Here is a 25,162-nt window from a genome sequence, read left to right on the forward strand (position 1 = left end):
AGAGCAGCCCCGTCTTGCCGAGGTTCAGCACTGATATGTCTGCCAGACATGCAGAGATGCGATTCGCCACCTGGTCATCAGAAGGGGGAAAGGAGAAGATTAATTGTGTGTCGTCTGCATAGCAATGATAGGAGAGACCATGTGAGGTTATGACAGAGCCAAGTGACTTGGTGTATAGCGAGAATAGGAGAGGGCCTAGAACAGAGCCCTGGGGGACACCAGTGGTGAGAGCGCATGGTGAGGAGACAGATTCTCGCCACGCCACCTGGTAGGAGCGACCTGTCAGGTAGGACGCAATCCAAGCGTGGGCCGCGCCGGAGATGCCCAACTCGGAGAGGGTGGAGAGGAGGATCTGATGGTTCACAGTATCGAAGGCAGCCGATAGGTCTAGAAGGATGAGAGCAGAGGAGAGAGAGTTAGCTTTAGCGGTGCGGAGCGCCTCCGTGATACAGAGAAGAGCAGTCTCAGTTGAATGACTAGTCTTGAAACCTGACTGATTTGGATCAAGAAGGTCATTCTGAGAGAGATAGCGGGAGAGCTGGCCAAGGACGGCACGTTCAAGAGTTTTGGAGAGAAAAGAAAGAAGGGATACTGGTCTGTAGTTGTTGACATCGGAGGGATCGAGTGTAAGTTTTTTCAGAAGGGGTGCAACTCTCGCTCTCTTGAAGACGGAAGGGACGTAGCCAGCGGTCAGGGATGAGTTGATGAGCGAGGTGAGGTAAGGGAGAAGGTCTCCGGAAATGGTCTGGAGAAGAGAGGAGGGGATAGGGTCAAGCGGGCAGGTTGTTGGGCAGCCGGCCGTCACAAGACGCGAGATTTCATCTGGAGAGAGAGGGGAGAAAGAGGTCAGGGCACCGGGTAGGGCAGTGTGAGCAGAACCAGCGGTGTCGTTTGACTTAGCAAACGAGGATCGGATGTCGTCGACCTTCTTTTCAAAATGGTTGACGAAGTCATCTGCAGAGAGGGAGGAGGGGGGGGAGGAGGATTCAGGAGGGAGGAGAAGGTGGCAAATAGCTTCCTAGGGTTAGAGGCAGAAGCTTGGAATTTAGAGTGGTAGAAAGTGGCTTTAGCAGCAGAGACAGAAGAGGAAAATGTAGAGAGGAGGGAGCGAAAGGATGCCAGGTCCGCAGGGAGGCGAGTTTTCCTCCATTTCCGCTCGGCTGCCCGGAGCCCTGTTCTGTGAGCTCGCAATGAGTCGTCGAGCCACGGAGCGGGAGGGGAGGACCGAGCCGGCCTGGAGGATAGGGGGCATAGAGAGTCAAAGGATGCAGAAAGGGAGGAGAGGAGGGTTGATGAGGCAGAATCAGGAGATTGGAGAAGGTTTGAGCAGAGGGAAGAGATGATAGGATGGAAGAGGAGAGAGTAGCGGGGGAGAGAGAGCGAAGGTTGGGACGGCGCGATACCATCCGAGTAGGGGCAGTGTGGGAAGTGTTGGATGAGAGCGAGAGGGAAAAGGATACAAGGTAGTGGTCGGAGACTTGGAGGGGAGTTGCAATGAGGTTTGTGGAAGAACAGCATCTAGTAAAGATGAGGTCGAGCGTATTGCCTGCCTTGTGAGTAGGGGGGGAAGGTGAGAGGGTGAGGTCAAAAGAGGAGAGGAGTGGAAAGAAGGAGGCAGAGAGGAATGAGTCAAAGGTAGACGTGGGGAGGTTAAAGTCGCCCAGAACTGTGAGAGGTGAGCCGTCCTCAGGAAAGGAGCTTATCAAGGCATCAAGCTCATTGATGAACTCTCCGAGGGAACCTGGAGGGCGATAAATGATAAGGACGTTAAGCTTGAAAGGGCTGGTAACTGTGACAGCATGGAATTCAAAGGAGGCGATAGACAGATGGGTAAGGGGAGAAAGAGAGAATGACCACTTGGGAGAGATGAGGATCCCGGTGCCACCACCCCGCTGACCAGAAGCTCTCTGGGTGTGCGAGAACACGTGGGCGGACGAAGAGAGAGCAGTAGGAGTGGCAGTGTTATCTGTGGTGATCCATGTTTCCGTCAGTGCCAAGAAGTCGAGGGACTGGAGGGAGGCATAGGCTGAGATGAACTCTACCTTGTTGGCCGCAGATCGGCAGTTCCAGAGGCTACCGGAGACCTGGAACTCCACGTGGGTCGTGCGCGCGGCGACCACCTGATTAGGGTGGCCGCGGCCACGCGGTGTGGAGCGTTTGTATGGTCTGTGCAGAGAAGAGAGAACAGGGATAGACATACACATAGTTGACAGGCTACAGAAGAGGCTACGCTAATGCAAAGGAGATTGGAATGACAAGTGGACTACACGTCTCGAATGTTCAGAAAGTTAAGCTTACGTAGCAAGAATCTTATTGACTAAAATGATTAAAATGATACAGTACTGCTGAAGTAGGCTAGCTGGCAGTGGCTGCGTTGTTGACTTTGTAGGCTAGCTGGCAGTGGCTGCGTTGTTGACACTACACTAATCAAGTCGTTCCGTTGAGTGTAATAGTTTCTACAGTGCTGCTATTCGGGGGCTAGCTGGCTAGCTAGCAGTGTTGATTACGTTACGTTGCGTTAAAAGAACGACAATAGCTGGCTAGCTAACCTAGAAAATCGCTCTAGACTACACAATTATCTTTGATACAAAGATGGCTATGTAGCTAGCTATGTAGCTAGCTACGATCAAACAAATCAAACCGTTGTACTGTAATGAAATGAAATGAAAATGTGATACTACCTGTGGAGCGAAGCGGAATGCGACCGGGCTGTTGAGTTCTATTCGGAAGACGTTGGCTAGCTGTTGGCTAGCTAGCAGTGTCTCCTACGTCAAGGACGACAAATAGCTGGCTAGCTAACCTCTGTAAATTAAGATAATCACTCTAAGACTACACACTCTAAACTACACAATTATCTCGAATACGAAGACAGCAAAGACAACTATGTAGCTAGCTAACACTACACTAATCAAGTCGTTCAGTTGTGTGAAATAGTTTCTACAGTGCTGCTATACGGTAGACGGTGGACGTTTGCTAGCTGGCTAGCTGCTTGGGCAGATAGCAGTGTAGCCTACGTTAGGACGACGAAATACGATAATTACGCAATTATCTTTGATACAAAGACGGCTATGTAGCTAGCTAAGAAGAACTTGCTAAGATTAGACCAATCAAACCGTTGTACTATAATGAAATGTAATGAAAAAGTTATACTACCTGCGGACCGAAGTGTGGATGCGACCGCTCGCTCCAACCCGGAAGTTAACAAATATTTTCCTCTCACATATTCGGCAAATGGCTTCATCCAGGTTTATTATCTGACCTTTCACAGTTGACTTGAATTCAAAATGTGCCCAAATGGCTGCACTTGTGTTTGGTTTTGAAACAATATCTATGACAGTTTTTTAGAATCAGTTTCCACCTGTTATTGACAAACTGGGCCTGATGGGACTGCTCAGATCTTCTGCTCTTTTCTGTCCATATGGGAAGCCATGGTTAAATCAAGGTAAGTCAATACACCAGATTTTTCAAAAATGTTTGTCTATGCTATTGCTATCTCTGCAGATTATTAAAATTCAATCATGAAGTGTTTGATTTTCAACTGCATTTGCATTGACGTCAGAGTGATTAGAAGGACAATAGAGCCCTGAGTACCAGGCCATTGGTTGACTTGATGGCTGTTAAGCCGAGTTACGGTGAATCAACGGTCACATGGAATTTTACAGAGGTCATGATTTACTGCTGGTATGGCGTTAATCTGGCGTTAACAGCCCTAACCACAACTGGCACAGCTTCTTTCATGTGTCCAATGTCGGTCTTTGATTTAGCCCACAGTTCTTCAGGTACATCTTTTAGCCAATCAATGTGTGAATTATCTTGTAACACTACAGGCATGGTTTCAATTGTTTATTTTCATGGTATTGTCATTGCAGTAGCCCAGTATGGGGAATGGAAAGTTGCTGTTGGAAGTTGACCACTTCCAGGCCACCCAATCAATCAATCAATCAAATGCATTGATAAAGTCCTTTTTACATCAGCAGATGTCACAAAGTGCTGTAAAGAAACCTGTCTATAACCCCAAACAGCATGGTGACTAGGAAAAACTCCCTAGAAAGGCAGGAACCTAGGAAGAAACCTAGAAAGGAACCAGGCTTTGAGGGGTGGCCATCTCTCTTCTGGCTGTGATGAGTGGAGATTATAAGAGTGCATGGAAATTAAGGCCAGATTGTTTTTCAAGATGTTTAAACGTTCGTAGAGGACCAGCAGAATCAAATAATAATCACAGTGGTTGTAGATGTTGCAACAGGTCAGTCCCTCAGGAGTAAATGTCAGTTACTTCTATTAATTTCTTCATCCAAACACCCACATCTTTCCATTGCGTGTCAGAAGCTTTTGATAAACTACAATGGGGAACAGAGCCAGGGGCTTCAAACAGACTAGTCTTAGTTTCCGTCAGCAGCACTCCAGCTGCTACGAAGTCTTCTCCTCTGTATATCCCATTCATGGTCATCTCAACTTTCTCTTTTTGTTTTGGCCATCTCTGTTGGTTCCTCTTCGCATGAGGGAACAGCAGCAGTACAATGCAGGTGTTCAGACACTTCTCAGTTAGCATGCAACGGGGAAGAGAGGGACTGCTCTCTCAGCTCTCCCTCAACATGTTGATCATTCCGGTGGCAAACATAGTAACAGAAATATTCAATTTTCTCTCGATCCCAATGACAATCCTTCAGGGAATTTCATATGCTCATACTGTGTGCATTGTTTTCTTTAAGGGGGGGGGGGGGGGGGGGGCAGACAGGGAAGATATTTTCAACACTGAAACTGTGGCCCCAGTGCCAACCAAAAATGGAATTCTATGTTTACCAACTAAAATGTCAATAGGTTTGACAGGTTTCTCCTGGTTCTTAATTTTCTTCTGTTTCTGCCTCATCCTATATTTAGTAGTCCCTTCGTCCACCTCTTTCAAATGGGTTATCCACATGCATGCCAACAGGTGGGGACGGCCACTCTCCTTTGCCTTCTCCAGCTCTAGGACAGTGTCTAGAGAAATGCCCTAACTGCCCACAGTTGTAGCAGCTCCAGTCTCCCCCTCTGTCAGTTCCAGAAGGGGCCCCTCATCCTCTACCTCTTCATCTGCCTCTTCTTCTCTTTGCTCATTTTCTATGGTTCTTGTCTTGGCTGGTTGCTTTCTGTCTTCAGCTCCAGCTCCTTCTGCAGCTCCTCCAACAGCTCCTGATACCATGGTCCTCCACCGGGCACAGGCCCACCCCCGTGGGTTATGAGGGGGTGGAAGGCCACCATCTCCATCTGCTGGTGGAGGATTTGGCAGTGGCGGATACAAAGGGTTCCCCTCAGAGAAAGGCCAGCCAGGCTTCCTCTTTTTCTTTAATCTTTCTCTTCAAGTTTTTTTAGTTTAGTTTATTTTATTTTTACAGGGACAGTGCACATTAATCAACGTTTCAGTAAAAGTGCCGGTTTTAGCCAGCCGGCTAATTTTCAACCGCAGTCCCTGCGGCCGCAGTCCCCTCTTACAGATACCAGTTTTTCTGTGCTCAGTGTCCCATCCGCAGGGAAATCTCCATCTGTCTATCTTGTCCAGTCTTCTGGGGGGTACTGAACCATTCACAACACGGCCCTTTTGGTTCCCAGCACGTATCCTCCATCCTACTTCCCTTTCCTATACTAAATCCGTTGTTGAACTGTTTATGTTTCCCTTCAGACTCTGGTGTTCGTGGCTGTACTTCCTCCCTCATATGGGCCTCAGTCACCTGGGGCACAGAGAGGGGAGAAGTCAGGCTTGTCTATCACATGTCCCTGTTGCTGTGCAGAATATCAGAAAGAGAATAGAGCAAATGAGGTCAGAAGGGAACATTATTTCCATATGCGACTGTGACTCACCACCTGGATTCTGTCTAGGAACTTTTTTTTTTTTTTACATTGGTAAAAAGTCAAATGGTATATCATACACTACATTTTGAGGAACAATTGGAAAGTCATTCTGCTTTGAATGTTGATAAACTTGTAAACTTACTTTTGAGAAAAGGGCCTTGAATGGTTTGGTACCTACTGGAGAGCTCTCCTTTACACCCATTCAGCATTTTTTCACACCCTCTTAAGCCAGCCCCACCCATCTCTTTAAGGATTCACAGGTGAGGTCTAACAGTGAGTAGTGTAGTAAAGATAGACTAAAAGTGGTAGTAGTCTAGAACAAGGAAAAAGTCCAGGTAAATAGCAAACAAAATACATTTATACAAATATTTTATAAATATTAGATGACACTTACCCAGACACACTTGTCTAAATTGATGGGTCATGTGAAAGAAATGCTATAACCCCCAGCCACATCCAGTGGTGGAAAAAGTACTACAATTGTCACAGAGTAAAAGTAACTTAATCGAAAATGACTCAAGTAAAAGTAGGCCAGTAAAATACTACTTGACTTAAAGTATTTGATTTTAAATATACTTAAATGTAAACAGTAAATGGAATTGCTAAAATGTACCTAAGTATCAAAAGTATAAATCATTTCAAATTAAACCAGACGGCCCAATTGTACTACTTTATTTTTATTGGCGGATAGCCAGGGGCACACTCCAGCACTCAGACATAATTTACAAACGAAGCATGTGTTTAGTGAGTCCGCCAGATCAAGTGCAGTAGGGATGACCTGGGATGTTCTCTTGATACGTGTGTGAATTGGAGAATTTTCCCGTCAAAATGGGCGTCAGGGAAAATGTATGGAGTAAAAAGTCCATTATTTTCTTTTGGGAATGTAGTGAAGTAAAAGTTGCCAAAAATATAAATATATAGATGTATATATATGTATAAAAAATATATATTTTGGTGTATGCTCTATCTATCCGTGTATGTCCTTAATCAGTATACAGGATGAAATGTTGCTTACTTGTTGAGCAAAATCAAAGCTGTAATGCATCCTAATGTCTTTGCTTGCTGGTTTAGTAGGGGTCCCCAGAGACAAATGCAGGTCTTGACAGGTGGTCTTACAGTCAGCAACCATCTTCTCTTAGAAAGACTGCTCACTCTGAACAAACAGGAGATGCTGCTCTTGCTTCTTCAGCTTGGCTGACTTAACAGGTTCTGGAAAATACAGCAATAATGTGAGATCAATACAAGTAGGGCCAATCATGTTGGAGGTCAATTAAATAATCAAAATGTGTTTATGCTTTACATACCAATTGTTGTCATCGATTCCTTGTAGAGACACCTCACTGCTGTTTTGTCACTTGGGATGGCAGCTGCAATCCACCAAAGTGTTTGTGGCCTGGGTGGCGTTCTGGTAATACATTATCCTCGGAGTAGTTGTTGACTTAGTTCACTACTCGCTGCAAGTCTTCATACTTCAGGTTAAACCTGTGTTTGCTTTTGCCAGCTCTCTTTTTGATGGGAGGCATTAGACCATTATCCTTGTATGACTGGTGGAGGAGAGTCAGGCGTGTTCTACTGATTCTAAAAAGACAAATTTCAGATACAAATATTTTAGCATTATTATATAATAGATGTGAAATGGCATATTACATGTGTTAATATGTTACTACACATTCTGCGATATCACTACACACAGTTCATCTTAACGTCAGCTAGCTATCTAACAGCAAGCTTTAACTTGGTATTTTGTTTAGACATGTAGCTAGCTAGCTATCTAGCTAGCCAGCTAAACAATTAACCATCATTCCAAACCATAGAGTGCTAGCAATACAAGTTGAATGTCACAGCTAGCTAAAGTTAACAATATAGGGTCAATGTTAGCTAGCTAACATTAGGCCGTAACCAGCAATGCGAAATGGCTTTCTGAGAAAACAGCACTATGGTCACGTTACAAAGTCCATACACGTAAATGAATGTTAGCTAGCTAACAGCAAGCTTTAACTTGGGGTCTTTTGTTTAGACATGTAACGTCAATGTTAGCTCGCTAAACAATTAACTATAATCCCAAACCATAGCGTACTAGCAATACAAACCGATTGTCATAGCTAGCTATAGTTAACCAAATATAGTAGGTTCAATGTTAGCTAGCAATCCAGCCATCCATCAGCTAGCGAACATCAAGCTTTAACTTGCAATGAAAACTACTTTATGACAAAAGTATAAATGTATAATATCAAACTGTAACTAGACTATTACCCCTTGTGACAAACCTCTTCAAGATTAGGAGAGTTTGTCACAAATTAAACGGGAAACTGTCCCCAAAATCACCCCAGAATGAGAGTTCTTTCAAACAGGATAGTACCTGTGTGTTTGTTTCTCCATCCTGGTCCACCCAGGCCTCAGGCGAGGTCAAGGATAGCAGGGTTCGGTACACAAACCGGGTTCTCGGTAGGTCCAGGCACAAACGCCAACAGGTAAGTCCAAACAGTCCAGCTCATACACGGTAAATCCAGACGATATATATTGTCTCTTTGTCTATGGTTTACAGATCCTTTCAGCCCCTCCTCTCTTTCTTCCTGGTTTGTCTTGACCCCTTATTTGTGGGTCGGCCCCACCTTCTGAGCGTTCCCCTTGCTTCTGGGAATGGTAGTTTTGGTGGTCAGCCATTTTGTGATATGTAGTTCTGATCGGGTGGCCATTTTAGTGAGAGGGCAGAGCCAGTTTATTAGTTCTGCTCTCACATATCTGCCATTTATCACTCGACCCCTTCTTTGCCACACATCTCCCACCCTAGATTTGACCAAGTCAAAGTGAAACTGTTGGAGACTCAAAAACCACCACATCACCCGAGCGTTTTTCTCTTTTGCCCTCTGCATCCAAGTGAGTGGGGAATGGTCACTGATGAGGGTGAAGTGGCACCCTAGCAGGTAGTATTTCAGGCTTTCTAGATCACACTTTTTTGCCAGCGCCTCTTTCTCAACGACTGAGTAGTTGGCCTCCCATGGTTCCAGCTTCCTGCTTAAAAACAGGATGGGGTGTTCCACCCCTTCTACCTCTTGGGATAGCATTGCTCTGAGCTCTGAGGCATGTCTGAACCACGAACTCTCGCTCAAAGTCTGGTACCACCAGCACAGGATTATAGCAGAGAGCCTCCTGTAATGTTCTAAATGCTTTGGTGGCCCTTTTCATCCCATTTGACCATGTTTGGCCCTCTGGCTCTAGTCATGTCGGTGAGTGGGGCGGCCACTGTGGCATAACTTGGGATGAACTTCCGGTAGTCAACCCTAGGAAGGCTCGAACCTGCTTCTTATTTACTGGTTTCAGCCATCCTCCAATTGCCTCCACAATCTTACGTTGGGGTTTGATTAACCCTCATCCCACGGTGTATCCCAGATACTCTGTTTCCTCTAACCCCATGTAACACTTGGCAGGGTTCACCGTGAGGGCATGACGGTGTATTGAAACAAACCGTCAGGGGTTGCAAAGGCTGTCTTTTCTCTGGCTCTGGGGGTCAGAGGAATTTGCCAGTAACCTTTGGTTACATCTCCTAACTTATTCTATTCTCTCCAGTACTGCATATGGTTCTTTCCATGTGGCTAGTAGTTTGCTCTCTATCGTGGGGACCAGTACTAACACCTTATCTCCTGGTTGAAATTCCCTCAGGGTAGCCTGCTGGTGCTCTTGGGGTTGTCTCGTGTGCTCTCTGACGATGGGCATGACTGTGGTTATCCTGTCTTGCATTGCTGTGACGTGCGCTATAGCACTAGTATATGGGATGGATTGATGTTCCCGGGCGATGTCTAAGATTCCCCGGGGGTGCCTCCCATATACCAGCTCAAAGGGGGAAAACACCAGCGAGGCTTGGGAAACCCCCCTAATGGCAAACATCGGATACGGCAACAAGCGATGCCAGTTTTTCCCATTCTTATCGATTACCTTCCTGAGCATTGACTTCAGGGTGCGGTTGAATCTCTCAACCAGCCCGTCCGTCTGGGGATGGTAAACCGATGTCCTCAACGGTTTCACCTGCTACAATTTACAAAGTTCCGCGATAAGGCTGGACATAAAGGGGGTCCCTGGTCAGTAAGGATCTCCTTTGGAGCCCCTACCCTGGTGAACTGTAGCATTAATTCCTTGGCAATAATTTTGGGAATGGCTTCTTGGTAGAGAGTGGCATAATCTACGTAGAATGACCAGAATGTTTTGGTGCCCTCTGGCGTATTTGGGTAGTGATCCCACTATATCCATCGCTATCCTCTCAAATGGCGTTTCGATTATGGGGAGTGGCACTAACATACTTCTAACAGCTGGTCGGGGAGCTGTTACCTGGCACCCGGGGCACTCTCCACAATGCCGAGCCACTTCAATCTGAATTCCTGGCCAGTAAAACCTCCTTACAATCCGGTCTCGAGTTTTATCGATACCAAGGTGTCATCCCAGAATGTACACATGAGCTAGATCCAGTACTGTCCTCCGGTACCGGGTTGGGACCAACAACTGTTCCACCACATCAACCCCTATTTTTGAGACTCTGTACACCAAACCCTTTTTCATGATTAAGTGGGGAAAGCTATTAGGCATCGTCCCATCATTTATGGGAGTACCATCTACGACCTGCACTTCTGCTCGGGCTCGCTACAGGGTTGGATCCTGGTTTAGGGCTGTCCTGAAAATAGTCAGGGACCCTGCCATGTCTGTTGGTTCTAGATAGTTGTCCTCTGGATCCAGATCGACCCCGGCCCCACTAGTACCAGGCTGCTTGTTATGGACGAGGTCTGCCACTTCTTCCTCATCCTCCCCTACTAGCACCTGTGAGGTTGGCCCCTGGGATACCTTCTCTTTTCTTGGCTTTGGTTGAAGGCTACATGCTACTTCCTGCTTGGTCAGGGTTGTTGGCTTGTCAAATATGCCGTTCTTTTGGCGTAACTTCAAAGTTAGGAAAGTATCTACCCAGTATTACATCATATGACATCTTTGGGACCACGCTGACCTCATGATCCAGCAGCCCGTCCTCGGTTTGTATGCTTACTAAGGCTTTGGGGTACGGGCGGGTATCCGCATGAATGCACGTAACACTGATATCCTGACTTGTATCCAGTTTATGAGTCGGCACTAGGTTTGCAACGACCAGGGTTAGCATACTTCCAGAATCAAGCAGGACTTCAACCTCTTTCCCTTCAACCTTTACCGTTTGTTTCTTGATCTTTCAAGTACAGTGGTTACCACAGGACATGCATACAATATATCAGCTTCTTCTTTTTCACAGAGGTTACATTGCATTGGCTCTTCTTTCGTATTTCAACTCCAGGTCGAAATATGCTTTTTGAGCATCCCCTACCAGGTATGGTGCCAGAAGCCCTGCCCATTCTTCTTTCGGCCACTTCTCCCTCTCTGCCGTCCTTTCGAAGGTGTTGAGATAAGATTCCACATCATCCTGCTGTGTCATTTTTTAAAGAAAAGGTTTGGCTCGACTCTGGGTATTTGCAGCTGGTAACTGAGCCCCAATTTGGTCCGCTAGCCCCTTTAGGCCTTTTCTTAACTCCTGGATGTTTCTCTCTAGCTCCTCTCTGAGCAGCTGGTTGGTGCTGTGCTGGACCTGTAATGTGTCCTGATACATTCGCATTGCATCCTGATGAGCTATTTGTTAAGCTCTAGTTGCCTCTTGTTGGGCGGCTGTCGCTTGTAACAGGGCCTGTATGGCTCCCTCCATACCCATTTTCCCAGAGCAAACTGTCATAACCAAACAAAGCCACAAAAAAACCTGACTGCCCTTTGGAGTGCTAACTGAACATGATTTTTTTCACTTTCTGCTACTTCCTACACATATAAAATAACACCTTGTGCTCAATAGCACCTTGTGCTATTATCAGTGGTTCTCAGATCATGAGGACACTTCTCATAAATGCTTACAGACAATTGTCAGTGGGGCTTTTACAGCCCTCACTCTAGACTTCTCCTGAGATTAGTTATAGCCTTCTCTTAAGAATATTGTACCTTTGCTCATTTTTATGTTTAGTTTTATTGTTTTTTAAGCAAATTTATTTAAATTGATTTACTGAAATCAGTTGAGTTGTCCTTATAAGTCTTGTAGATATTGTGTTCCTCCCAGATGCATCCCACAGTGAAAGTCTGTTACGGGCGTGTCCTCATCCTTTTTTAGTGAGATGGGAATTTCCCTTAATGTCTTCCCAAGAATGCGCCATCAGTGTTCCCTCTCAGACATTCACTGATGGATCATGTTGAGAAGATTAAACCTTTGTATTCGTGAGGCCAAAATTGCTGTGGAAATTCACCACTATGGACTTAAACTCAATGTAAATGAATCAATCTTTATTATCACGGCCGGAGAGGTTCACAAACTCAATCAAAGCTTGATGAAAACTATGAAAAGGGCGTTCCCATTCAGTTATTATATTACATCTTATATTACATACTGATCTACATTGAGACCTTGAAACTGAGATACTCCTTTTGGTTTCCAGAGTAATGTTCTGGACATACTGCCAAATTTCTTAAATAGTGATAGTGATGATTTATCCCATGTGCAATCAATCAGTGTACAATCAATCAGTCACTCGAATGAACACAACAGAGTTGGTTATTAGAAAAGCAGCATTTTTGCTAAACATACGATCTGTGTATTATCTGATACACACAAACATAACATTTTCCCTCCGTGTAAGGAAGCATGTGTGTAACTGTATGAAGCAAAATTCTTAAGTTAAACCACTCTACTGCAATGGTTTTAGAAGTGTAAAGGCTATGAAATAAGGATCAGTTACTCGTCAGATTGTAAAACCCAGAATGAAGGGTTTGAACGTGTCTGTGGTTCTATGCGTTGATTTGGCTTACTTTTACTATAATTATTTCAAATCAAATCTAATTTTATTTGTCACATACACATGGTTAGCAGATGTTAATGCGAGTGTAGCGAAATGCTTGTGCTTCTAGTTCCGACAATGCAGTAATAACCAACAAGTAATCCAACTAACAATTCCAAAACTACTGTCTTATACACAGTGTAAGGGGATAAAGAATATGTACATAAGGATACATGAATGAGTGATAGGTATTCCTCTTGTCCAGATTGGGGCAGTGTGCAGTGTGGTTGAGATTGCATCGTCTGTGGACCTATTTGGGCGGTAAGCAAATTGGAGTGGGTCTAGGGTGTCAGGTAGGGTGGAGGTGATATGGTCCTTGACTAGTCTCTCAAAGCACTTCATGATGACGGAAGTGAGTGCTACGGGGCGGTAGTCATTTAGCTCAGTTACCTTAGCTTTCTTGGGAACAGGAACAATGGTGGCCCTCTTGAAGCATGTGGGAACAGCAGACTGGTATAGGGATTGATTGAATATGTCCGTAAACACACCGGCCAGCTGGTTTGCGCATGCTCTGAGGGCGCGGCTGGGGATGCCGTCTGGGCCTGCAGCCTTGCGAGGGTTAACACGTTTAAATGTCTTACTCACCTCAGCTGCAGTGAAGGAGAGACCGCATGTTTTCTTTGCAGGCCGTGTCAGTGGCACTGTATTGTCCTCGAAGCGGGCAAAAAAGTTATTTAGTCTGCCTGGGAGCAAGACATCCTGGTCCGTGACTGGGCTGGATTTCTTCTTGTTGTCCGTGATTGACTGTAGCCCCTGCCACATGCCTCTTGTGTCTGAGCCGTTGAATTAAGATTCTACTTTGTCTCTGTACTGACGCTTAGCTTGTTTGATAGCCTTGCGGAGGGAATAGCTGCACTGTTTGTATTCTGTCATGTTACCAGTCACCTTGCCCTGATTAAAAGCAGTGGTTCGCGCTTTCAGTTTCATGCGAATGCTGCCATCAATCCACGGTTTCGGGTTAGGGAATGTTTTAATCGTTGATATGGGAACGACATCTTCAACGCACATTCTAATGAACTTGCACACCGAATCAGCGTATTCGTCAATATTGTTATCTGATGCAATACGAAACATATCCCAGTCCACGTGATGGAAGCAGTCTTGGAGTGTAGAGTCAGCTTGGTCGGACCAGCGTTGGACAGACCTCAGCGTGGGAGCCTCTTGTTTTAGTTTCTGTCTGTAGGCAGGGATCAACAAAATTGAGTCATGGTCAGCTTTTCCGAAAGGGGGGCGGGGCAGGGCCTTATATGCGTCGCGGAAGTTAGAGTAACAATGATCCAAGGTTTTTCCACCCCTGGTTGCGCAATCGATATGCTGATAAAATTTAGGGAGTCTTGTTTTCAGATTAGCCTTGTTAAAATCCCCAGCAACAATGAATGCAGCCTCCGGATAAATGGTTTCCAGTTTGCAAAGAGTTAAATAAAGTTCCTTCAGAGCCATCGATGTGTCTGCTTGGGGGGGGGATATATACGGCTGTGATTATAATCGAAGAGAATTCTCTTGGTAGATAATGCGGTCTACATTTGATTGTGAGGAATTCTAAATCAGGTGAACAGAAGGATTTGAGTTCCTGTATGTTTCTTTCATCACACCATGTCTCGTTAGCCATAAGGCATACGCCCCCGCCCCTCTTCTTACCAGAAAGATGTCCGTTTCTGTCGGCGCGATGCGTGGAGAAACCCGTTGGCTGCACCGCCTCGGATAGAGTCTCTCCAGTGAGCCATGTTTCCGTGATGCAAAGAACGTTACAGTCTCTGATGTCCCTCTGGAATGCTACCCTTGCTCGGATTTCATTAACCTTGTTGTCAAGAGACTGGACATTGGCAAGAAGAATGCTAGGGAGTGGTGCACGGTGTGCCGGTGAGTCGTTTTTTGGGGTCGCTGCATGGGATCCATTCCGCTGTCCTGTTTGAAAGGCAGAACACAGGATCCGCGTCGCGAAAAACATACTCTTGGTCGTACTGATGGTGAGTTGACGCTGATCTTATATTCAGTAGTTCTTCTCGGCTGTATGTAATGAAACCTAAGATGACCTGGGGTACTAATGTAAGAAATAACACGTAAAAAAAACAAAAAACTGCATAGTTTCCTAGGAACGCGAAGCGAGGCGGCCATCTCTGTCGGCGCCGGAAGGGAGTCAATTTTTTGATAGAACCTCCGTTGATAGTTTAAGCTATAATATAATGATTACCTTAAAATGTAACATTCGTTAGTACAGAACTGAGTGTAAGGGAAATTGTAATTGTCTGAAGAGAGAGCCTTGAGTTGTACACAGTATGCATCTCCTCTCACTCTCTTGGTTTGTGCAGGTGTAACAGTATAATTTTAAACCGTCCCCTCACCCATACCCGGGCGCGAACCAGGGACCTTCTGCACACATCAACAACAGTCACCCACGAAGCATCGTTACCCATCGCTCCACAAAAGCTGCGGCCCTTGCAGAGCAAGGGGAACTACTACTTCAAGGTCTCAGAGCAAGTGACGTAACCGATTGAAACGCTATTTAGCGCGCACCGCTAACTAAGCTAGCCGTTTCACATCCGTTACACAGGCGACTGTGACTTCCTCCTCAGACCAATTGGCAGAAGGCCCAGCATCTGTTCTGGGAGTTAAGATAGGAGTTTCTTGGGAAACAGCCAGTCATGCACAGGAACCAACCCTATGAACCCATGCCTATGTAGCTTTTTTTGTAGAGCAGTAAATAAGAGGACTGAAGGGATTCATTGAATATTGACTTAATATTGAATTTCCACCACACTAGCTTTACCAACAGCCAAATGAACCCCTTTTAAAAACAGAATAACACAATACAAAATAAACAAGGGCAACATCTAAGCAGGCAAAGGTGTTTGAGTGTAATCATGTTAGCCATATTGAGATTCAGAATAAAGTAGATTTACACCAAAACATTAATTATGGGCATGAGTGTTGTACTTAAGTGTTCTATTTACAGCTGATATAACCTCCATCAAATATTATGACAGCCATATTGGGGTTTTGGCAAAAAATATATATTTTGATGTCAGACCCCACTTGTTTTCCTTAAAGCTCCAGAGCAGTTGAAAACATACACTTTACACATTATGAGATACTGTGAAAATTATGATAGCTTTTTAAACAGTTCTTGCACTAAAATTATGTTGGCTTGTTTTGGTGGGGTGGAGTTTTGTCCTTCCATGAAGTAAATTGCTCCACCGTAGATGGTGAAGTCAGACAGAGCACTGCAGACTGCAGCTTTACTTCTCGTTCACTGACTTGTAACCAAAGAAATTGTTTGATTTGGCTAGCTGTGTGACGTGACACAAACCCATCCAGCAAACTTCGGTCAACTTGCACCAGAGACTGAATGTGCGTATAATCTGCTTTTTACTCAAGCCTCCGATCTATCCTGTTGCCAATTTAACATGAATAGCCCATAGCCTACAGATTATTGTCTTGTCCAGTCATGGAAAAAGTACCCAATTGTCATGCCCTGATCTGTTTAACCTGCCTTGTGCTTGTCCCCACCCCCCAACAGGTGTCTCCCATTTGTCCCCATTATCCCCTGTGTATTTATACCAGTGTTTTCTATTGGTCTGTTGCCAGTTCATCTTGCCCCGTCATGTCTTACCAGCGTGTTTTCACGTTTGAGTCTTTCTAGTTTCTGTTTTCTAGTCTTCCTGGTTCCAACCATTCTGCCTGCCCTGACCCTGAGCCTGCCTGCCGTTCTGTAACTCATTGACTCTGCCCTGGATTACTGACCTCTGCCTGCTCTCAACCTGCCCCGGCTTGTCCCCTTGTATAATAAATATTATGAGAACTGTACTATCCGCCTCCTGTGTCTGCATCTGGGTCATATCCTGAGTTGTGACAGTACGAACTGGCTATGACTGACCCAGCAGACTCGGACCAGTTTTGCAACACTGTCTCCTCACAAGGAGCCACCATTAGAAGACACAAGGACTTGCTACGGAACCTTATAGAAAGATTCCACACTGTGGCAGAACGCCATGACCAAACCTTCGATAACTTACTGGAGCAATTCTTTGGGCTATCTAATAGGCAGCAAGCCACAATGGTACCTGCCCAGACTCTCAGTAACCCCGCCTCTAGCGGTGCTTCTCCCCTTCCCACCCCGGCACTCCAAGGACCCCATTTACCACCTCCAGAGCGCTATGCTGGGGATCCTGAAACATGCCGGGTGTTTCTCTCCGAGTTGTCCCTCATCTTCGAGCTGCAGCCCTCTTCATTTCCTTCGGATTGCTCGAAGATAGCGTACCTTATAACGCTGATGTCTGGGAGGGTGCTCGTCTGGGCTATGGTGATGTGGGAGCAACAAACCGCCGTGTGACATAATCTGGAGGAGTTCGAGGCGGAAGTAAGGAAGGTGTTTGATTCTCCGATGTCCGGGAGAAAGGCGACTCAGAAGCTTCTGCAACTGCGTCAGGATTCCCGTAGTGTGGCTGACTGTAGATTTTCGCACGTTGGCTGCCGAGAGTGCCTGGAATCCAGAGTCCCTATTCAACACCTTCCTTCATGGATTATCGGAGAGGGTCAAAGACAACCTCGCAGCCTGGGAGCTACCCATGGACCTCAATTTCCTCATAGCCCTGACTATAGGGATTGCTGGGCAGCTATGGGAACACAGGAGGGAGAGGAAGTCTGTTCACAACCACTCATTTCACCCTCGCCTCCGAAGTATCCCAGAAGTCCCAGACACCTTTGTAATCGTTGGTATCAATTATGTAAATGCAATTAGGTGATATTCTTGTCCTTTATTCATAAAGCATTGCAGAGTAGATGTGCTGATCTAGGATCATGGCTCCATGTCCATGTATTCATTTTGAAATAAAAGGCATAACTGACAGCAGGCAGTTGTTTTGCTGTGTTGTTTCCTGTGAAGGGTACTATTGAACTATATTGGCTGCCATTTCTTTCTTTCCAGGGCTGGTAACTATTTCCTTTTCAAGTGTACAAGAGGACGTTCTGAAACTGGCAATGGTTTCAGAAGAGTGGGATGGAACGCCTATATCTCCTTCACTCTGCAGTCCAGGACAGACTTCATGATTGTTATAGAAAGGCTGTATGACATCCACAACAGTCATGATCCCCAAGACCAACACTGCAGCCAGATCCACCCAACCTTGAGGAAGGAAAGAGAGCTGGCTGCGTGCGTATCTACCTGCAGAGCTGGCTGCGTATTGGGGGTAACACCGTCAATGATTCTGGTACTTGCACAGAATTGGGCCAAGGTACGTGGGAAGTGACTGGAACACGGGAGAGTACTTTGACACCAGGGGACATACAAAACATCAGGAACACAATGATGCAGAGACAACAAATGGCCAGAAATGATGCCATCCATGTCTCAGGAAAAAATCACAGTGGAAACTATTTCATGAACAATATATCGACAACAAAAACCTTGCCCTTGTGCTGATGACAAAAGAAATTAGGAAAAATGTCATGGCCTATGGTAAGGTTACGGTCTTAATGGAGGCCACAAATGGCCTCCCCAACTACGGCTTCCCTCTCTATTCCATCCCGCTTAGAGAAGCTCATGGCCATGGGGTGCCAGCTGCCTAGATCGTCGCTCTGTGCAAGAGCATACTTTTGCTGTTTTCACAGAGCGATCCACAGGCCAACTTGCACACACCATTGCCAGGTCCTCACATACCCGCAGGTAGATGCAGAGGGCTGTGGCTGACATCTTCTCTGGCCCATCTGTATGCCTCTTCATCTCCTCCCAACTGTATGTCATTTTCTTCTGACATGTAACCTACAGTATTAGCCTATACGATTAGTAAGGGATAAACGCAGAACCTCTATACATGATCTGGAAATAATGGACAACATAGCAGGGACAACACATGTTTTAGGTATCCAAGGCCCTGCAACAGACTAACGTCCTGTCCAGGGGTTGTACTTGTACTGCTGCCTCACACTACCGAAACAGGAGATGCACTTTTTTGTATATCTAGTTAATTGATTGGGTAGAGACATCTACATACCTGCACTCCTCATTGCATTCTCTGCCAGCGGAATCATCTACTGCTCCTCGGGGCTTATGTTCTTTACAATGTGTTTGAGCTAATTTACTGAGTAGCTTGATCCTTAGTTTACAATTCATTTTTTACATTAATATCTATTAAAAAGTGTACTTACCATCGCTAATAAATGTAGGAAATGGATATAGTTATATGTATGCAATGGCGAAATTAGCTAGCTAGCTACTTACCAGCAAAGGCTCCATATTTATGTTGTGCAGCATAACATTTTGCACCTGATTGGTCTGACGCTAAAAATGCTTCGCAGTGATTGGCTTGAATGTCCAACGACCCAGTGTAGTTTAAGACGCCATTTCCCACACAGACGGTAAATTAGTTAATCCTTTAGACCCAAATAGAATTCTAGAAGACTGCTGTAGATTACTGAGAATTTTCAAGATGAGGCAGATTTTCTCACACATTTCAAACAAACAGACATAGCTCAAAAACAATGAATAAATCACAATCAGAAGACACACCTCCTCCTGTTTCCTACCCAATCACAGTTCATTTCCCTTGGTTTAAAAACCCTGTCAGTTGTTTGCTCTAGAGCTCAATCTCTCTGTAAATGCCATGTCTGTTGGGTCTCGCTTTCACTCTCTCTTTATGCATTGACCGCTTTTTTTTTTGTTGAGCACCTCCATATCACTTTGTCCTCACCTGTGAGTATTGTTTTTGGTTATGGTGTTTGTTTGCTGGTGGTAAAAGGGGGAAACAAGACAAGTCGCCCATGGGCATACACTACCCGTAGGTGAACTTTGTTAAATACACTAGTTAGAACTGGGTGGACCACCCACTGTATTTTTTTTTTGGTTAGTTAGCTGTTGTTGAAATAGGCTAGTCTAGTTTAGGGGTGTTTTTGAATCCTTATTAATTCTTTCCTTGGGTCCAGCTCAGCCCCTTTTCCTGCTCCCCCCATTACCGTGTGTTTACTAATAAACCCTGAGTTTGACGATAGATTTCAGTTGTGGTTATTTCGTTCTCACTTTTACTTTGTCACTATTATAAATTGCATGAGTTATGTTACAGGTCTCATTACCATCCCCCCTAGACTGTCGGGCCAAAAGAGATTCGTAACACTTCCCACCTGCACACCCACTCACAATACAAGCGGCTTCTACTCTGTTAATGGTATACCCTGTTGCCCTTACCCGTATACAGTACATATCTGCCTCCATCACTCCTGTATCCCTGCACATGTAAATACGGTAATGAGACTGACTTTTTAAATCATTCCTGAATATGGTATGGTTTCTTATTTGTTGTGTATTCAATATTTGCTATTATTTATTGTGTTTATTTTCTAGTGATAAGTTATTGGTATTTTAGTTTGGAAGAATGCCATTTCACTGTACTTTTGCATGTGACATTAAAAACAACCTTTTCTTTAATAGTTGTTCAATAAGAACTCATTTTCTCTTCCATTATGTAAAGACACCCACTATTAAAAACAAGATTAACTCTCAACACAACAAATCTAGAATATTTTAGTACATTTGACTAAATTACTCAATCAAAATGTATGAAGTATATTAATAAAATCGATTGGCAGGTATGCCCTACCCGTCTGAGCAGTCGACTGAATGCCCTCACCTTCTAGTGCAATTATGGTGACTGATTTGGGTTCAAACCCTCAACAGAATGTCCTACATGAAAAATGATGATGCTCCTCTGGGTTCTGACCCTCCTCCACAGAATGTCCTATATGAACAATGATGATGCTCCTCTGGGCCCTGACCCTGCACAGGATGTCTGGTAACAATGCTTCTTTTTTTCAGGTTTTTTTTTCTCTTTCATTTTCACTCACACACACACACACACACACACACACACACACACACACACACACACACACACACACACACACACACACACACACACACACACACACACACACACACACACACACACACACACACACACACACACACACACACACACACACACACACACACACACACACACACACACACACACACACACACACACACACACACACACACACACAGTTTTGGTAATATAACATGATTCTTGACTGGGAGTGAATCTGGGTGGAATAGTACTTGTGCTTCTCTGAATGAACATGGCACTCTCTCCCTCCAGCCTTCCATGCTGATGTGTGATCTGATTTGGCCCAGCACCACATGGTATTAAATTACTATGCGCATGCACGAGCTCCAAGATCCATCTGGGTGGGTTCTAGAAGCTCGCGCCATGGCAGTGCAACAACCACTTTAAGGATTGCTGATATTATGGCCTTGTAGTTTCAATGGAGTGGTGTGTGTGTGTGTATATAAAAAAAAAGTACATGGTATTGCGCGGAGGTGGAGCGCATGAGGTCCTCGCTTCTCCAAGGAGTTTTGTGTCAAATTCACATTTTTACGCAACTACTACTTTCGATATTCCAAGCAGAAAATAGTTGCATGGTGGCCAAGTGGAAGGTGTCAGTTTTGTTAACCAAATCATTGATTCAATCCCCGTCCGTACCATAATGGAAGATGACTGACATCATGGTATTGGAGTTGTATATGAAACAGCACACTGTACTGATATGGCATTATGTCGACCAAAGAAAGGGGATGAGGTGCAACCCAATTGTGAGGTCCTCGGTTTTATCCCCAGCTCCTCCATGGAGTGATTTGTTGTCAAATTCAAGTTTGACAACATAAGAGCAGTGGTTGATTAGCCTGAACCCACCTTCAGAGTGAAGCTCCAATGTTTTCTGGGCCTTGCACATTTATACCACCGCTTCCTTCAGGACTACAACACCCTCTCTCCCAAGGTTCTGTTCACGTTGTCCCATACCACCGCTTCATTCAGGACTACAGCACCCTCTCTCCCAAGGTTCTGTTCACGTTGTCCCATACCACCACTTCATTCAGGACTACAGCACCTTCTCTCCCAAGGTTCTGTTCACGTTGTCCCATACCACCACTTCATTCAGGACTACAGCACCCAGCACCTTCTCTCCCAAGGTTCTGTTCACGTTGTCCCATACCACCACTTCATTCAGGACTACAGCACCTTCTCTCCCAAGGTTCTGTTCACGTTGTCCCATACCACCACTTCATTCAGGACTACAGCACCTTCTCTCCCAAGGTTCTGTTCACGTTGTCCCATACCACCACTTCATTCAGGACTACAGCACCCAGCACCCTCTCTCCCAAAGTTCTGTTCGTTGTCCCATACCACCGCTTCATTCAGGACTACAGCACCCTCTCCCAAGGTTCTGTTCACGTTGTCCCATACCACCGCTTCATTCAGGACTACAGCACCCGCTCTCCCAAGGTTCTGTTCACGTTGTCCCATACCACCACTTCATTCATGACTACAGCACCCTCTCCCAAGGTTCTGTTCACGTTGTCCCATACCACCGCTTCATTCAGGACTACAGCACCCTCTCTCCCAAGGTTCTGTTCACGTTGTCCCATACCACCACTTCATTCAGGACTACAGCACCCGCTCTCTCAAGGTTCTGTTCACGTTGTCCCATACCACCGCTTCATTCAGGACTACAGCACCCGCTCTCTCAAGGTTCTGTTCACGTTGTCCCATACCACCGCTTCATTCAGGACTACAGCACCCAGCACCCTCTCTCCCAAGGTTCTGTTCACGTTGTCCCATACCACCGCTTCATTCAGGACTACAGCACCTTCTCTCCCAAGGTTCTGTTCACGTTGTCCCATACCACCGTTTCATTCAGGACTACAGCACCTTTTCTCCCAAGGTTCTGTTCACGTTGTCCCATACCACCGCTTCATTCAGGACTACAGCACCTTCTCTCCCAAGGTTCTGTTCACGTTGTCCCATACCACCACTTCATTCAGGACTACAGCACCCAGCACCTTCTCTCCCAAGGTTCTGTTCACGTTGTCCCATACCACCACTTCATTCAGGACTACAGCACCCAGCACCTTCTCTCCCAAGGTTCTGTTCACGTTGTCCCATACCACCACTTCATTCAGGACTACAGCACCCAGCACCCTCTCTCCCAAGGTTCTGTTCACGTTGTCCCATACCACCGCTTCATTCAGGACTACAGCACCCAGCACCTTCTCTCCCAAGGTTCTGTTCACGTTGTCCCATACCACCGCTTCATTCAGGACTACAGCACCTTCTCTCCCAAGGTTCTGTTCACGTTGTCCCATACCACCGCTTCATTCAGGACTACAGCACCTTCTCTCCCAAGGTTCTGTTCACGTTGTCCCATACCACCACTTCATTCAGGACTACAGCACCCAGCACCTTCTCTCCCAAGGTTCTGTTCACGTTGTCCCATACCACCACTTCATTCAGGACTACAGCACCCAGCACCTTCTCTCCCAAGGTTCTGTTCACGTTGTCCCATACCACCACTTCATTCAGGACTACAGCAGTGGTAGAGGTCTATGCTTCTGATGTTGGAGTGAGGGCCGTCCTGTCCCAGCGGTCTGCCCGGGACCAAAAGCTGCATTCCTGTCTTCCTGTCCCATTGTCTCAATCCCCCTGAGAGGAACTATGGGATGGGGGGGGGGGATTGGTCCTGGAGTGGGCTCATTCCTCTAAGCTAACCTGCCACCTGGCCTTCCTCCGACAATGCTTTTGGTGGCCCACTAGTGTCTGACTTCTCCTCTTCCTCCTTGCCTTTTGCTGCTGAGCTCACATCACTCCCTTTCACTGATCTAGTGGAACAGAGTAACCGAAGGAGGGGAACAAATAGAACGAAATAGTGGTCAGGAACATAACCTCTCTCTCTTCCTCTCACACACGTTTCTCTCTTCCTTCCTCTTCCTTCCTCTCTTTCTCAACCATACACAAACCATTTTCCTAAGAATGGGTGTCCATAATTCATTGTGTGATATAGTTACAAGCCTCCCATTCGATTCTCTCTCTACTCCAATCAACTATTGCTTTGTTGCCTGACAGACTACATAGTTTGCCAATGTTAGCTGATTAGTTACAAAGCTGGGTCAGTTTCCAAATGAATTGCATCTGTAGAAACGGGATACAACAAGCAACTTGTTAGCTGGCTATGTAAACATATATCCAACTCATCATATGAGCTCCATTGCACGGGCATCTACACTACCCTAACACAACAGCTAAGCTGTCAAATAATAGGAAAACGAGGCAATGTATAGCCTATGAATGTCTGCACCTAGCAAACATGACAAACCATAAACTAAGACCAACAGATAAACACAAATTAGTCAATTCATTTCAGCGGCTAGTTAGCTGGTTGTCTGTATGGCTAGCTAGTGAAAGTGACAGCTGAGGTTGACGCTACAAGAGCGCAGCCCAAATTTTATTTTCTTGCCTGACAGACTAACTAGCGTGCTAACTATAGCAAGCAGCTTGGGCCGTTTCCATTTGAATTACATTGGTAGAAAGAAGTCAAAACAACCAATTACACTGACCAAAAACATATACATGGAATATGTAAAGTGTTGGTCCCATGTTTCAAGAGCTAAAATAAAAGATGCCAGAAATGTTCCATACAAGGTCATTGACCACAGATAAAATGACGTCAAATCACATATCTACCGTAGCTTTGATTTGATTGATACTTTCAAAATCTTAGCTAACAAGCTAGCAGTCATTGTCATGAATCAAGTCGACAATCAACTGGCAAACCCTTATCAATCCTTGTCATATGAAGAGAAATTATGAAGAGAAATTATAGATTAAACGTATCGGTGCTGATCGGCCGTTGGAGTTAAACATTATACAACAAGTTTGAAATTGCAAATTCAACAATGAGTTTGGAAGGAATCAGTGGCTAAGCATTGCTAAAGCAATCACTAGCCTGGTATTCAGTGGAGTGGGTGTGTGGTCCAAGTCTGAGTTTAAGGGTCTCTTTTCCTGGCAAATTTAAAAGAATAAACATTTAACATTGACCATGCTGTCAAGTAGGCATGACTTTTGCCGCATTCAAAACAACTGGAAACTCGGAACTGGAAAATCTCAGACTTCACTGAGTTTAAGGTAACTGGGAACTCAGGAAAAAACAAGCTCCAACTTGGAAAATAAGTTTTGAACGATCATCCATAGTCTGTTTTAGCTAAATGTAATCATTGAATATTGTCAAAGCTTTCATTGTCTGCTTATATGCATTTATCCTATGGTTCTGACTTGGTGTACAGGGAGAATGCTGTAAGAACGGCCCATGTTCTGAATTCTGTCGCTGTACATTTCAAAAGTGCTAAACAAATAGTTATATTGACTACGTCCATCCCAGCTCGCTCATTAATGTCTTAATAGAAATTACGGATTGCCTCTTATCCACTCGTCGTCACCTTATGCCGTAGTTTGTACATCTCAATTGTCAGTTGAAACCACATTTGATAAAGCATATTTTTTTTCAAAGGCAGTAAATGAGGCTGAATGAACTGGTTCGCTGCCAGACAAGTCTCCACTGATAGCCAGGTGTAGCAGTGGTAAGGTGTTGGGACT

General features: G+C 45.2%; 1 long non-coding RNA gene across 3 annotated transcripts in view; it reads right to left on the reverse strand.

Annotated features, from left to right (window-relative positions):
• Positions 1-3,105: 3,105 nt before the first annotated feature.
• Positions 3,106-25,162, reverse strand: part of LOC124048634 — a 29,521-nt gene continuing 7,464 nt past the window's right edge. The window contains exons 1-4 of one of the 3 annotated variants that reach the window (XR_006841261.1): positions 8,186-8,210; positions 7,131-7,404; positions 6,842-7,035; positions 3,106-5,705 (exon numbers count right to left, since the gene is read on the reverse strand). This is a non-coding gene — a long non-coding RNA (uncharacterized LOC124048634). Of the gene's footprint in view, positions 5,706-5,968; positions 7,036-7,130; positions 7,405-8,185; positions 8,211-25,162 lie in introns of those variants that run through there. The other 2 variants (XR_006841260.1, XR_006841262.1) reach the window with 2 other exon arrangements.

Source organism: Oncorhynchus gorbuscha, linkage group LG11, assembly GCF_021184085.1.
Source record: "Oncorhynchus gorbuscha isolate QuinsamMale2020 ecotype Even-year linkage group LG11, OgorEven_v1.0, whole genome shotgun sequence".
NCBI classification, from domain to species: Eukaryota; Metazoa; Chordata; class Actinopteri; order Salmoniformes; family Salmonidae; genus Oncorhynchus; species Oncorhynchus gorbuscha.